This window comes from Nicotiana attenuata, chromosome 9 (assembly GCF_001879085.1).
Source record: "Nicotiana attenuata strain UT chromosome 9, NIATTr2, whole genome shotgun sequence".
Classification (NCBI taxonomy): Eukaryota; Viridiplantae; Streptophyta; class Magnoliopsida; order Solanales; family Solanaceae; genus Nicotiana; species Nicotiana attenuata.
The window spans coordinates 30,318,176-30,330,429 of NC_031997.1; positions in this window are offsets into that span (position 1 = coordinate 30,318,176).

A 12,254-nucleotide genomic window follows, 5' to 3' on the forward strand; every position below is an offset into this window, starting at 1 on the left:
GGTGGGCGCCTGATTGCCGAAACTTGAACTGTATTCCCTTGCTCTCCAGGTGGGCGCCTGATTGCCGAAACTTGAACTGTATTCCCTTGCTCTCCAGGTGGGCGCCTGATTGCCGAAACTTGAACTGTTTTCCCTTGCTCTCCAGGTGGGCGCTTGATTGCCGAAACTTGAACTGTATTCCCTTGCTCTCCAGGTGCGCGCCTGACTGCCGAAACTTGAGCTGTATTCCCTTGCTCTCCAGGTGGGCGCCTGATTGCCAAAACTTGAACTGTATTCCCTTGCTCTCCAGGTGGGTGCCTGATTGCCGAAACTTGAACTGTATTCCCTTGCTCTCCAGGTAGGCGCCTGATTGCCGAAACTTCAACTGTGTTCCCTTGCTCTCCAGGTGGGCGCCTGATTACCAAAACCTTAGCTGTACTCCCTTGCTCTCCAGGTGGGCGCCTGATTACCAAAACTTTAACTGTATTCCCTATTCTTGAAACTCGTGTTTTTCTCCCTTGCTCTCCAGGCGGGCTCCTGATTTCAACAAAATAGACAAAACAAAGAGAATTTTCTGCCCCAGTTTGGTAGCTGTCTGGTGCTTGCTTTTCCTTACGGAGGGTTTCTCCGAAACAAACGAAATTTTCTGCCCCTGTTTCAGATCAAAGAAAAATCTTGTCAGTTTAAAATATGGTGGTTGGTTTGTGGCCTTGACTTTGAGGGCGATTGTTCCTTCACTTCCCATGATAACTTTGATTTCCACTCGAAGGACTTGCTTGTTTATTGACTAACCACTTTCTTTGTCACCCTTATCAAGAAAAATACCTCTGATTCGTTCAAACCCAATACCATTCATCTGTTGCATTGTGTTCTTGCATTGACATGTACTGAACCTTTGTGTTTCTCATGAATCCCAAAGCACGTTAATTGTCGTCCCGTCAGTGCGCATGCTGTTCTTTCCTGACTTAGAACACCGGCTTTGGCCTTGAGGTCTATTGCTCCTTCACTTTCCATAATAACTTTGATTTCTGCTTGGAAGACCTTGCTTGTCACTGGTTAACCACTTTCTTTGTCAATCTCATCACAAAAAATACCTTTGATCCGTTGATCTAACACCCTCCATCTGTTGAACTGTTCATGAATTGATATATACTAGACCTTTGTATTTCACATGGATCCCAAAGCATGTTGATTGTTACCAACTCAGTGCGCTTGTTGTTCTTCCCTGACTTATGACACTTTGATGTGCTAGCCGGATCCCGTTTTGTGCAATTGGAAAGCTGGCGGCAAATTTTGAAGTCATTTCTCACTTATTCTGACCAAACAGACTCAGGAAGAGGAAGTAAACAAGACAAAAGGAACAGAGTAAAGGACAATGGAAAGAGAGGATTCCTAACAAGAAAACTACAAAGTGGAAACATATCAGATGTGGATACCAACTCTAATGACCATGACATGCACCTGTGGATTAAGTGGCCTAATCTGTCAAACAAGTCCGATGTTCAACTCTTGTTGTACCTCTAAAACGTGAAACTGGGCTTCAATGCTCCGATTATCCAATCTGATTCACGATCCTTATTCGACTTGTGGTGCCCGAAGGGTTTTCACCATCAAGCCTCTATCATTTTGTTCTTCTTCTCAACTCACCATCGCCTTATGGTGCCTGTGAAGGTTTTCACCAATAAGACTCTCTCATTTTGTTCTTTTCTTCTTATTTCCTCTGATTCTGCAGATGGCACGGCATCAACCATGGTAAAAATATCATGTGCTCCTGGCATGGCTAACTCGGCACTCTCAAAGATTATCTGGGAGGTCTTTTTGGACTGTAATGTGGCTTTTGGACAGGGTTAGAAAGAAAGGATATCATAAAGGCTCAAAATAACTAAGACAACGAGGTTAATTTATTTACAACTTTTGGAATCCATTCTAAAAACTTTGCCCCAATTTCTAAAACAAGGAATTTGATTCTCTTTTTCCTTTTGTTTTTTTTTATGGAATTTCCCACTCTCGACTTCGTGGGATTATGAAATATTTTATTTGGTATGACCGAACCCTAAGGCTGCCTACGTATCTTGTGGTGACAAGAATCAGGTCAAACGTAGTTCACGTCATAGGAATTACTTTGTATGTTGTGATTTTTCTTTTCTTTTTCTTTTCTCTTCTTTCCTTCTTTTTGTTTTTTTTCTTTTTGTTGTTGTTTTTCTTCTTTTTTTCTCTTTTTTTTTCTTTTCTTTCTCTTTTTCATTCTTTTCTTTTCTCTCTTTTCCTTTACTTATCTTTCACGCTTGCGTTTCTGATCTTTTGCTACTGATTCCAAAAGAGGGATATGAAAGAAAATAAATAAGGCTCAAAAGGGGTAACAAAGGATAAAGTGTTTAGATAGCAGAACAAAATACCTTCGTCATTCCAATCTTCAAAACATGCCAAGTACAAACAATTACAATTTAACCAAAGAAATCATACATAATATCTTTTGACTGCATCAGAATTGATAGCCATATCCACACATTTGCCTTCTACATCTGTTAAATACAAAGCATCATTGGACAACACTCTCACTCTCATTACCACGAACGGCCCCTGTCAATTTGGGAAAACTTGCCTTTAACTTCAACCTGATGCGGCATGATGCATTTCAATAGGGTTTCTTTATGTTCTATCTGCCCCAGTTTCACACAATTCGGGCTTGAAGTGATCTCAAAATGCCTTTACTTATTTCCCTCAAATGTCCCTATCATCTTCAAAACTGTTTCATTGCTTCATGACTAAACAGACTTTTTAAGACCAGGCCGAGAATTACGCGTGCATGTCATGTCACTAGAGTCGACAGGAAAAGGACTATAAAAGGAAAAGGAAACTAACAAAAATGACTTGAAATAACAGAACACAAAAAATTGCATTAGACAGATGGTGAAAGGGTTCGAACAAGCAAACTGAACTGGGGTTACAACCTTGGAACAAACCTAGACAACAGTAAACGAGCTACTACAACTAAAAAAAGTAGGCACAATAAAAGGATAGAAGGATTTGAGCCACAAGACAATATCCGGATCACAACCCTGAAATAGCCCGGACAACAGAAATGACAACAAAATAAACCACCAAGACCCCTTCCCGGCTAGCCAAGAAAGGAGCGTCTTTCCAATTACCAAGCTCGGCATCTTAGCCACGGAGTTCCGCATCAATATTGCCAAGAACATTACCAACTTCAACATTATCAACTTTAGTCAACAAGTTCCCAAGATGATTCACATGCTCCCTGTCACTGTCATTGATCACAATTACCCCTTCTTGAATCATTCTTTCTATTTTCCTTTTCAAAGAGCGACAATCTTCAATGCTATGCCCTTGGACATTAGAGTGGTACTTGCATCGTACACCAGGATCAAAGCCTTTTGCATATGGATCTGGAGTATAGCCGAGGAGCGGCTCAATCAGTCCAGAATGCTTTAACTTTTCAAACAAGCTTGTATAGGATTCTCCGATGGGCATGAAAGCATTTTCTTTTTTCAGTAGTCTTTTCATTTTATACTCTGGCCTCGGTTAGAAACTTTTATGGGCAGGTGGTTGATATGCCTGAGGGGGCGGGTGAGACATTTGTGGAAGTGGTGCGGGCCATCGCGGGCCTCGGGGATGTGGAGCATATGGTTGTGCATTGTGGACGGGGTATCGGAGAAGTGATGTACGATTTTGGGGGTTCTGTGGAGAGAAGTAGCAGTGGGGAGGATTACAAGGATATCCAAGAGGTCGATATTGAGGCTGAAAGCGTTTGGCAAGAACGACCACTGGACCCTGTCGTCGGCGGGGCTCAGCAACATCTTTTCTATCAATGGGAGGGCTATCCCGAGCAACTTGTTCGTTCCATTTGAGCCAAAAATCCCTAAAACTTTCCTTGGGTTTCTTTTCTATTTGAGATAGGGAGGAGCGGTCTGGGACAATGTCTATATTGTACTGAAAGTGTCGCACAAAATCTTGAGCCATGTCATCCCATGTATGCCACTTACCGACATCTTGACGAGTATGCCATTCCAAAGTTGCCCCAGTCAGGCTCTCACTGAAATATGCCATCAGCAACTCATCTTTCCCGCCAAAATTTCTCATTTCACTGCAATAACCCCTCAAATGGGCTACCGGATCTCCACACCCATCATATAAGTTAAACTTTTGCACTTTAAACCCCGCAGGCAGGCGAACGTCAGGGGACATAGACAGTTCTTTGAAAGCCATGCTACCTTGGTCTCCCATTCCTTGCTTGTTCTTTAAGGACTGTTCTATGCTTTTCAGCTTCCTGGATATCTCGTCTCGCCCTTCTTTTCCTGTGACTTCTCATGTTCAGCATGAAGCTCATCCCGAGGGCTCTTCTTGTATGAGTCAGGAACCTTGTGGGCAACCTCTACGGGGTAGTATTGGGCATCATGAGCTTTGAGTGTATATTCATTGTTGGGAATAGTGGATATGACGGGAGGGCAATTTTGGGGAGAGGTAATTGGAGGAAGAGTGATGGAGCTACTAGGGTGGTAGGTAAAGCTGTGATAAACGGGTGGATCTGGAGAGTATGGGGGATCATCCGGCACTACGACCGGAGTTTGGGTAAGGGTAGCATCTAAGAAGCTAGGTAGTGGCGGGGGTGGTGCTTCCCCAGTCATCCAGGCCTGATACATGTCCGTCATGTGTTGTCTCAACATCCTTACCTCATCAGCCAAACCAGTGTCCTGTTCAACCAACTGCTTTCGGGCACTAGTATCAACCAACCCAATTTTGTTGTTCTCCGCCATTGCCTTTTATGTTGTGGAGAGGAGTTACTACTTTGAGAACCACAAACCAACCACCTTTCTGCTACGAAGATATCAAAAGGAACAAAGTGGGGTCATCACGTCAGCGTTAGGGCATTAACAACAAAAATATCACATTGTGTGCAATGCACCTAACAACAATTAATGGTTCTAGAATGACTTCGAGGGTCATTAATGGTTCTAGAATGATTGTCAACATATATGTTGACAATCATACAGACATATAATACTCCGGTAGAAGAAATGAAATGCTGACCTGGTAATAAAATGAGGGTATAATTGTGACAGATACAAAATGACATTTGGGCCTTCGTTTGAATAATGATTTAAAAAAAAAGAGAAGGAGAAAAGATTTCGCTGGCGGCACGAAATTAGAATACCCCCACAAGGTGGATCACATTGAGACACTATGAAATACGATTATGGGAATCACTTCGAATATTCCTTGAGGTAACGTAAGCCGTAGGGGCAAAGTATTACGTAAGAAGTTTCAAGTTATCAGTCGTATTTTGAAGATCAATATTCGTGAATTCAACAAAGTACCGAGCGAAGAACTTCAGTATACTCATATATGCCCAAAGGGACATCTTATCAAGCTCTATATATGAATCCTAGAGATTGGGCACACTTAGAAGGTCAAAATTGTACAGGCTGCATGATGAAAGGTAGTAACAGTTACGAGATTGGAAGGATTCCGACTACAAGTTGTGGTGTGAGAAGGAGGCCTAAGGGGGGAATGCCCTGGACTTTGGACTCATTCACAGGACAGTCACCTAGATGGCAAGAGAAGTTCTAAAGTATTCGAAAGATATAAGTTATGAAAATGATGCATCAGTCAACATTCGAGGACGAATGTTCCAAAGGGGGGAATAATGTTACGCCCCGTAGTATTACGTCGAGGTTATGCTCTACAGTAATATATATATATATATATATATATATATTGCGGTGATGTTACGCTTCGTGGTATTAAGTTACGACGATGTTGCACCCTGAAGTATTGTACGTTGAATTTGTCATAAGGTAATTGACATCAGTCCAAGTAAAAGATTATTTGGAGATAATAAGGATTATGCTATTTCACAAGTGATTAGTAAATTCATGAAGGTGAAAGGGGGAGCAAGTCAAAGAAAATGAATTTTGTCCAAGTTGGGCATTTTGAGGTAAAATACGGCCCGAGCTAAAATCCCCAGTATTTATGGACTAGTACCATGCAAGGTACCATATGACCACGGTAGTATAACATATAAAGTATATATGAAGTATTTTAATAATAAATAAAATTTTAAGTAATTTGGGATAATTTTTAAATTATGCGGGTAATTGATTAATTATCGGGTAACGGGACATTACCCGATTAACTAATAAGTGGATAAAACTTAATAATTATCATCACCCAAATACGTGGCAGCTGACCACATAAGAAAGAAGTGACTAAGTGTCACATTTCCTTATGTGGCCATCTAGGAACAAGTCTTAATATTGTGTAAGAGACAAGTCATGAGACTTAATAAAGTCTCTGATGGAAACCTACGTACTTCCCTTAATGGAAAAGAGAAATTGAAATATCATTATCCCCCATGTCTTGATAACAGAAGCTTAAATTCTCGTTCAAGAAAAGCTTCTCAAAGTCGGAAACAAATCCATTCAAATAGTTCGACGAATCAAAAGCAAAAAAAAATTCGTTCAAGGCCACAACCAATAAAGCAACAAAAAATGCTCATCTATTTACATCCAGTGGAAAAATCAAGAAAGCTTCATTCTGCTAGTTAATGTGTCCTAGCTAGCATTCTATGGAAACCAACGTATTTCCAGAAAGACAATTCCTATATCAGAATTTCAAGAAGCAGAAGCAAAATTCCTTCAATCAACGAAGGTTTCCAACGGGATAATTATGCGGAGTTGTTCCTACTCCAGGTATGTTAAGTCACTCCCTTCTTTCTTTTGGCATGATCTAATGTGAAATGAATACGCTATTTCATAATGAATCTAATCCTAGCAACTAAGGTTGTCCATGTTGTTCTTTCCGTACAAAGTTATTCTAAGAAAGTATATATGATCCGTAAGTCCTAGTGAAGTTCATATTGAGGGTATGTATGTCCATAATGTTCTTAAGTCACTCTAAAAGGTTTAGAACATGATTCCATGATTCGAGCATGCATTATGTATATGTATCTATTTTACTCTACCGAGCCGCGCTATAGTCGGCCGGGTACGGCACCTATTGTGCAACCACTGATCAGTTGGGTTTACCGAGCTCCACGTGGCCGGGTACGATTCAACCGAGCCTTATGATGGCCGGGTACGTTTTTACCGAGTCCTCTTTGAGGCCGGGTACGATATGATGATGATGATGCCCACAGAGGCGAATGTTTTCAAAAGTTTATGTATATGTATGTATTATGCATTTCATGTCAGTAGTCCCCAGAGGCACTCAGATGTTACAGGTTGTAGCTCCTCTATCTCTCTTTACATTACTGTTCTTGTTTATGCTTTCCTGCCTTACATACTCGGTACTTTATTTGTACTGATGTCCCTTTTGCCTGGGGACGCTGCGTTTCATGCCCGCAGGTCCCGATAGACAGGTCGAGAGCCCTCCAAGTAGGCTATCAGCTCAGCGGAAGATGTTGGTGCGCTCCATTTGCTTCGGAGTTGCTCGTTTGATTTGTATGATTTAGACGTGTATTGTTTGGTATGGCGGGACTCTGTCCCGACCTTTATGACATTTATGGACTCTTAGAGGCTTGTAGACATTTGTCGTGTACGTAAAAGATTGTACGGCCTTGTCGGCCTATGTCTTGATTTATAAATAATTATGTTGGCCTATTAGGCCCGTATGCTACGTGTATATGATAATGTAATAAGAAAGATACGTTACGTTGGTACTCGGTTGAGTAAGGTACCGGGTGCCCGTCGCGGCCCATCGGTTTGGGTCGTGACAATAAGGTAACTTGGCATCATCCCAATTTGTCCACTTGAATCTTCTCTTTTCTTTTCTTTCCTCGCACTTCTTAGCTCGCTCATTTTCCTTCCCCTTTTTTCTTTCTGATTATCGCACTTTTTCTTCCCTCTCATTTCTCACATCCCATATTTTCATCTCTCTTTTTTCCCTTTCTCTTCTTTTTTTTTTCTTTTCCTTTTTTAAAAAAAATATTTCGATCGAACCCTATGTAGGTTGCCTACGTATTATGACGCCGCATGAATCAAATCTTTGCATAGTTCTGGAAGATCAGGAATAAAGTAAACAAACTAACGTCCTCTTTATTTCTTAATGACTACTTTGACGAGATAAGGGAAATAAAAGAAACAAATCTCTCTTCTTTTTTTTTCTTGGATTTTCTAGACTTAATGTTCTATGACCTATTCTAAACTCCAGCTTAACGGGCATGTTTTTTTTTCTTTTTTTTTCTTTTGAAACAAATACTCTATTAAGGAAAAATCCTAGAAGAGAAATGTTTTTTGACTTTTTTTTTAGGAAGGAAATCATGTTGTTTTCTTTTTCTTCTATGTACAATGTCCTAAAGTTCTAATAAAAATAAAAGGATTTTTTTTTCATTTTTCATTAGTTTCCCAAAGAAGAACCTCAAAAGAAAATCTTTTTGGATTTTTTGAAATTAATACCTTAAAGAAAACACTTTAAAGAGGTACTAAAAGAAATTCCTTTTTTTTTCTTCTGAACTTTTAGTCCTAATATACTAAAGGAAATATAAAAACAAAAATTTTCTACTTGGAGTTCTAGATATTAACTTCCTAAGGAGAAACACCTCAAAAGATTTTTTTTTTAATTCTAGAATTGGTATTCTAAAGAAAACTTCCCAAGGAAATTAAAACGCAAAATCTCTTTTTTTTGGATTTTTGATTTATAACACACTTTTTTTCAAATATAAAATGGACGTACAATAACAAAAGACTCGACAAACTTAACTAGACTATGACAGACTCTAACATCACCTAAAGGACTTGACATTACGGTACAAAACTAGAAGGTAAAAGACAACATAAAAAGAAAAACAGACTCAAAACATAAAAAGAAAAATCTCCTTAAGCAACTCCTGAATGATCCTGACGGGATGGTCTCGGGGTGTTTGTCATGCTCAAACTCCGGTAAGTAGATCCACACCTGTATGAGAAAACTTTAAACCAACACTATGTGAGACAATAATACTCCATACTGGACACATGCAAGACATGATTTATTTTTGCAAAATGGCTTATTTGACCAAAAGGTGGCTAGAAGTGCAAAATTTGGCTAAGATCCCGCAAAGCCAAGAACCTAAGATTTACTAGGAAGACCGGACCCTATGTTGGTTGCCTATGTATCACACCCTGAAAGACGAGAATCAGGTATGTGTAGTTCGGGCAGATTGGATACGGTCGAGAATTAAAAAAATAACTAATTTAGAGAAAAAATATTTTTTGTCTTTTCCTTGAAAATGATGAAACATGTAAAATCTTTTGGGATTTTCATTTCCCTCTTTTTTTGATTTTTGATTTTCGAAAAATGATGAAAAAGTGCAAAATCTTTTTGAATTTTTCATGTTTTTTTTTCTTAACAAAAATGTGACAGAAAACATAATTAGATCCTACTTGATTTATTTTGAGAGATTTTCTTTCGTATACCATATATGAAACCTTATTACCAAAAATGTTCATAGTTTCTAATTTACCCGCCCTGTCCATATTTTTTCTACAGTTATTATACCAATCATTAAATACTAATTAATAGTAGCTGAATCTTCCTAATTTGTCGAGCTAAAATTGAGGAACAGAATATTCTAAAATGATTTGGCGTAAATCAGATCAAATCATATTCTTCCAGATATTCCTATTTAGGCACGCTACAATTATGGAAGTAAATATTCTTCCAGATATTTTTCACCATTGATAGCCATTAAAAGCTTGAAAGCTTTGAATTCAAATTTGGGTTTTCGAAAATCATTATTTGTTTGGATTGGGTGTTCTTGAATCGGGAATATGGTTTGGAGTTTATATCTCAATTTTGAGGGGTTTTGGTGAAGATTAGACTTGGTTTTGACCGAAATTCAGATTGAAACTCGAAGAAGAAGAAGAAGAAGAAGACATATTGCAGAAATTGTAGATAAATTGTAGATAAATTGTAGATTATTTATATTCTGATTGTAGATGCTTTATTTTCTGTTTTCACAAATAAAAAACAGTTAAAACTTCTAAAAATCTTCTGAAAAAACGTAATTATGTCAAAAATCACAATTATGCTACAATTGGATGGGAATTGGGATATAAAAATTCAATGTACCCAGTTTGTAGATATTTTGTAGATAAATTGTAGATTATTTGTATTCTAATTGTAGGTGCTTTGTTTTCTGTTTTCACAAATCAAAAACGACTAAAACTTCTACAAATCTTCTGAAAAAAACGCAATTATGTCGAAAATGCCAATTATGCTACAATTGAAAAGGGAATTGGGATATTAAAATTTAATGTATCCAGTTTGTAGATAAATTGTAGATTATTTGTATTCTGATTGTAGATGTATTATTTTCTGTATTCGCAAATCCAAAACGACTAAAACTTCTACAAAATATCTTCTGCAAAAAACAGTCTACAATTTATCTACAATTTTTCTACAATTTATCTACAATTTCTGCAATGTGTCTTCTTCTTCTTCTTCTTCGAGTTTCAATCTGAATTTCAGTCAAAACCAAGTCTAATCTTCACCAAAACCCCTCAAAATTGAGATATAAACTCCAAAACATATTCTCAATTATTTTCAACAACACCCAATCAAAACAAATAATGATTTTTGAAAACCCAAATTTGAATTCAAAGCTTCAAAGCTTTTTAATGGATGTCAATGGTGGAATTGCTGCTCTCTTGTCTCTTTGAAGGTTTGTTCTTCTTCATTGAGAAAATTTGAAGCTGAAGGTAAATGTGTGGTATGAACTTTGAAGATTTGACTTCAATTTTGATGAACATTGTTGTTCTTCATTGATGAACTTCAACTGGAGTAAAATGGGGAACTAACTTTGTTGAAGGGTTTCTTCAATCTTCTGTGAATTTAGAGGGAGAATTTGGTTTCAGAAAATGGAAACTGGTAAAAAGAACGTGGGTTTGGGTAAAACGTGGGTGTGACTGAGGTGTTAGGAGAGAGAAACATGCAGATTCCTTTAATTGAGGAGTAAAAAATGTACAATTAATTATACCCTTAATTAATTATGGTATAGAATTGGTAATTTGGTATACTAAGTGTGATTAAGTCAAACCTTAAACATTGAGGGTAATAAGGTTTCCTATGTGGCATAGGAATGTAAAAATCTCATTTATTTTCACACTTCACCCTCTCTCTTTTTTTTCCTCTTCTTTTTTCTTTCTTTTTCATTTGCCCTCAACTATCATTGGTCCGCCAAATGACCCTTTTACCCTTAAAAATTGCAATATGTAGCACATAGGATGCATCAGGATGGTCTTTTAATTTTGGGTACACCTGTCCTAGACGGACCCAGGCCAACCCCTGTGTTGAGTCCCCAAAGTCAAATGCATATGATGCAAACAAGCGTTCCTACTAGGGATCCAGCATGAGGCTGAGTTATTCTATGTATAAACCTGGATATACTGTTCTAGACTTGTGCACCCGAGCGAACAACTCAGGCTGAGGAGGGGGCTACGTACTGGAAACCAAAAGGCCATCTGGCTTAGTAACTTGTCCGAGCCTCTTTCTTATTTCAAGGTATGACACTAACAGAATAGGGAGTCACGCCAGCGTGCACATCCCCGAAGATGAGAAGAGGAGGGTTTCGTAGCAGTTTATATACAGTTCAGATAATATCAAAGCGGTAAAAGCAACATTTAGCACATTAGGCCCAAACATGTAATAAAATCAGATAATAGATAAAGCCAAATATAACAATTCATCTAAGCTCGAATTCTGAACCCTGAACCAGAAGTTCTGGGTTCGAGTCCCCAGCAGAGTCGCCAGAGCTGTCACACCTCCTTTTTCACTACACCCCTGGAAAGGGTATACAAGGGAGTTTTTTCCAATTTAAGTGACAATCGAAACAGGATTATTTATTTATTAAATTCAGAGTCGCCACTTGGGATATTTATGGTGTCCCAAGTCACCGGTTCAAATCCCGAATCGAGGAAAAGATTGACTCTATTTTACAGTCCGCGAACACAGAAATCCGGGTAAGGAATTCTGTTAACCCGGGAGAAGGTGTTAGGCATTCCCGGGTTCCGTGGTTTTAGCGGTCGCTCAACTGTTACAATTGGCCTATTATCTGATTTTAATACATTTTTTAACCTATGTGCATTTTAGCTTTATAATTACTTTTATTCATTTTTAGGAAGATTGCAACGTTGTTAAAATACGTCTTGAACCACGTCACACAAATGCACGCGCGGTCCTCGACATATTTATCTAACATTGTTGAGATTTGGATTTGGGTCACATAAATGCGCACCCGAGTTTAGGAAGGCAAATTATTAAAAGAACGCGCCTAAAGC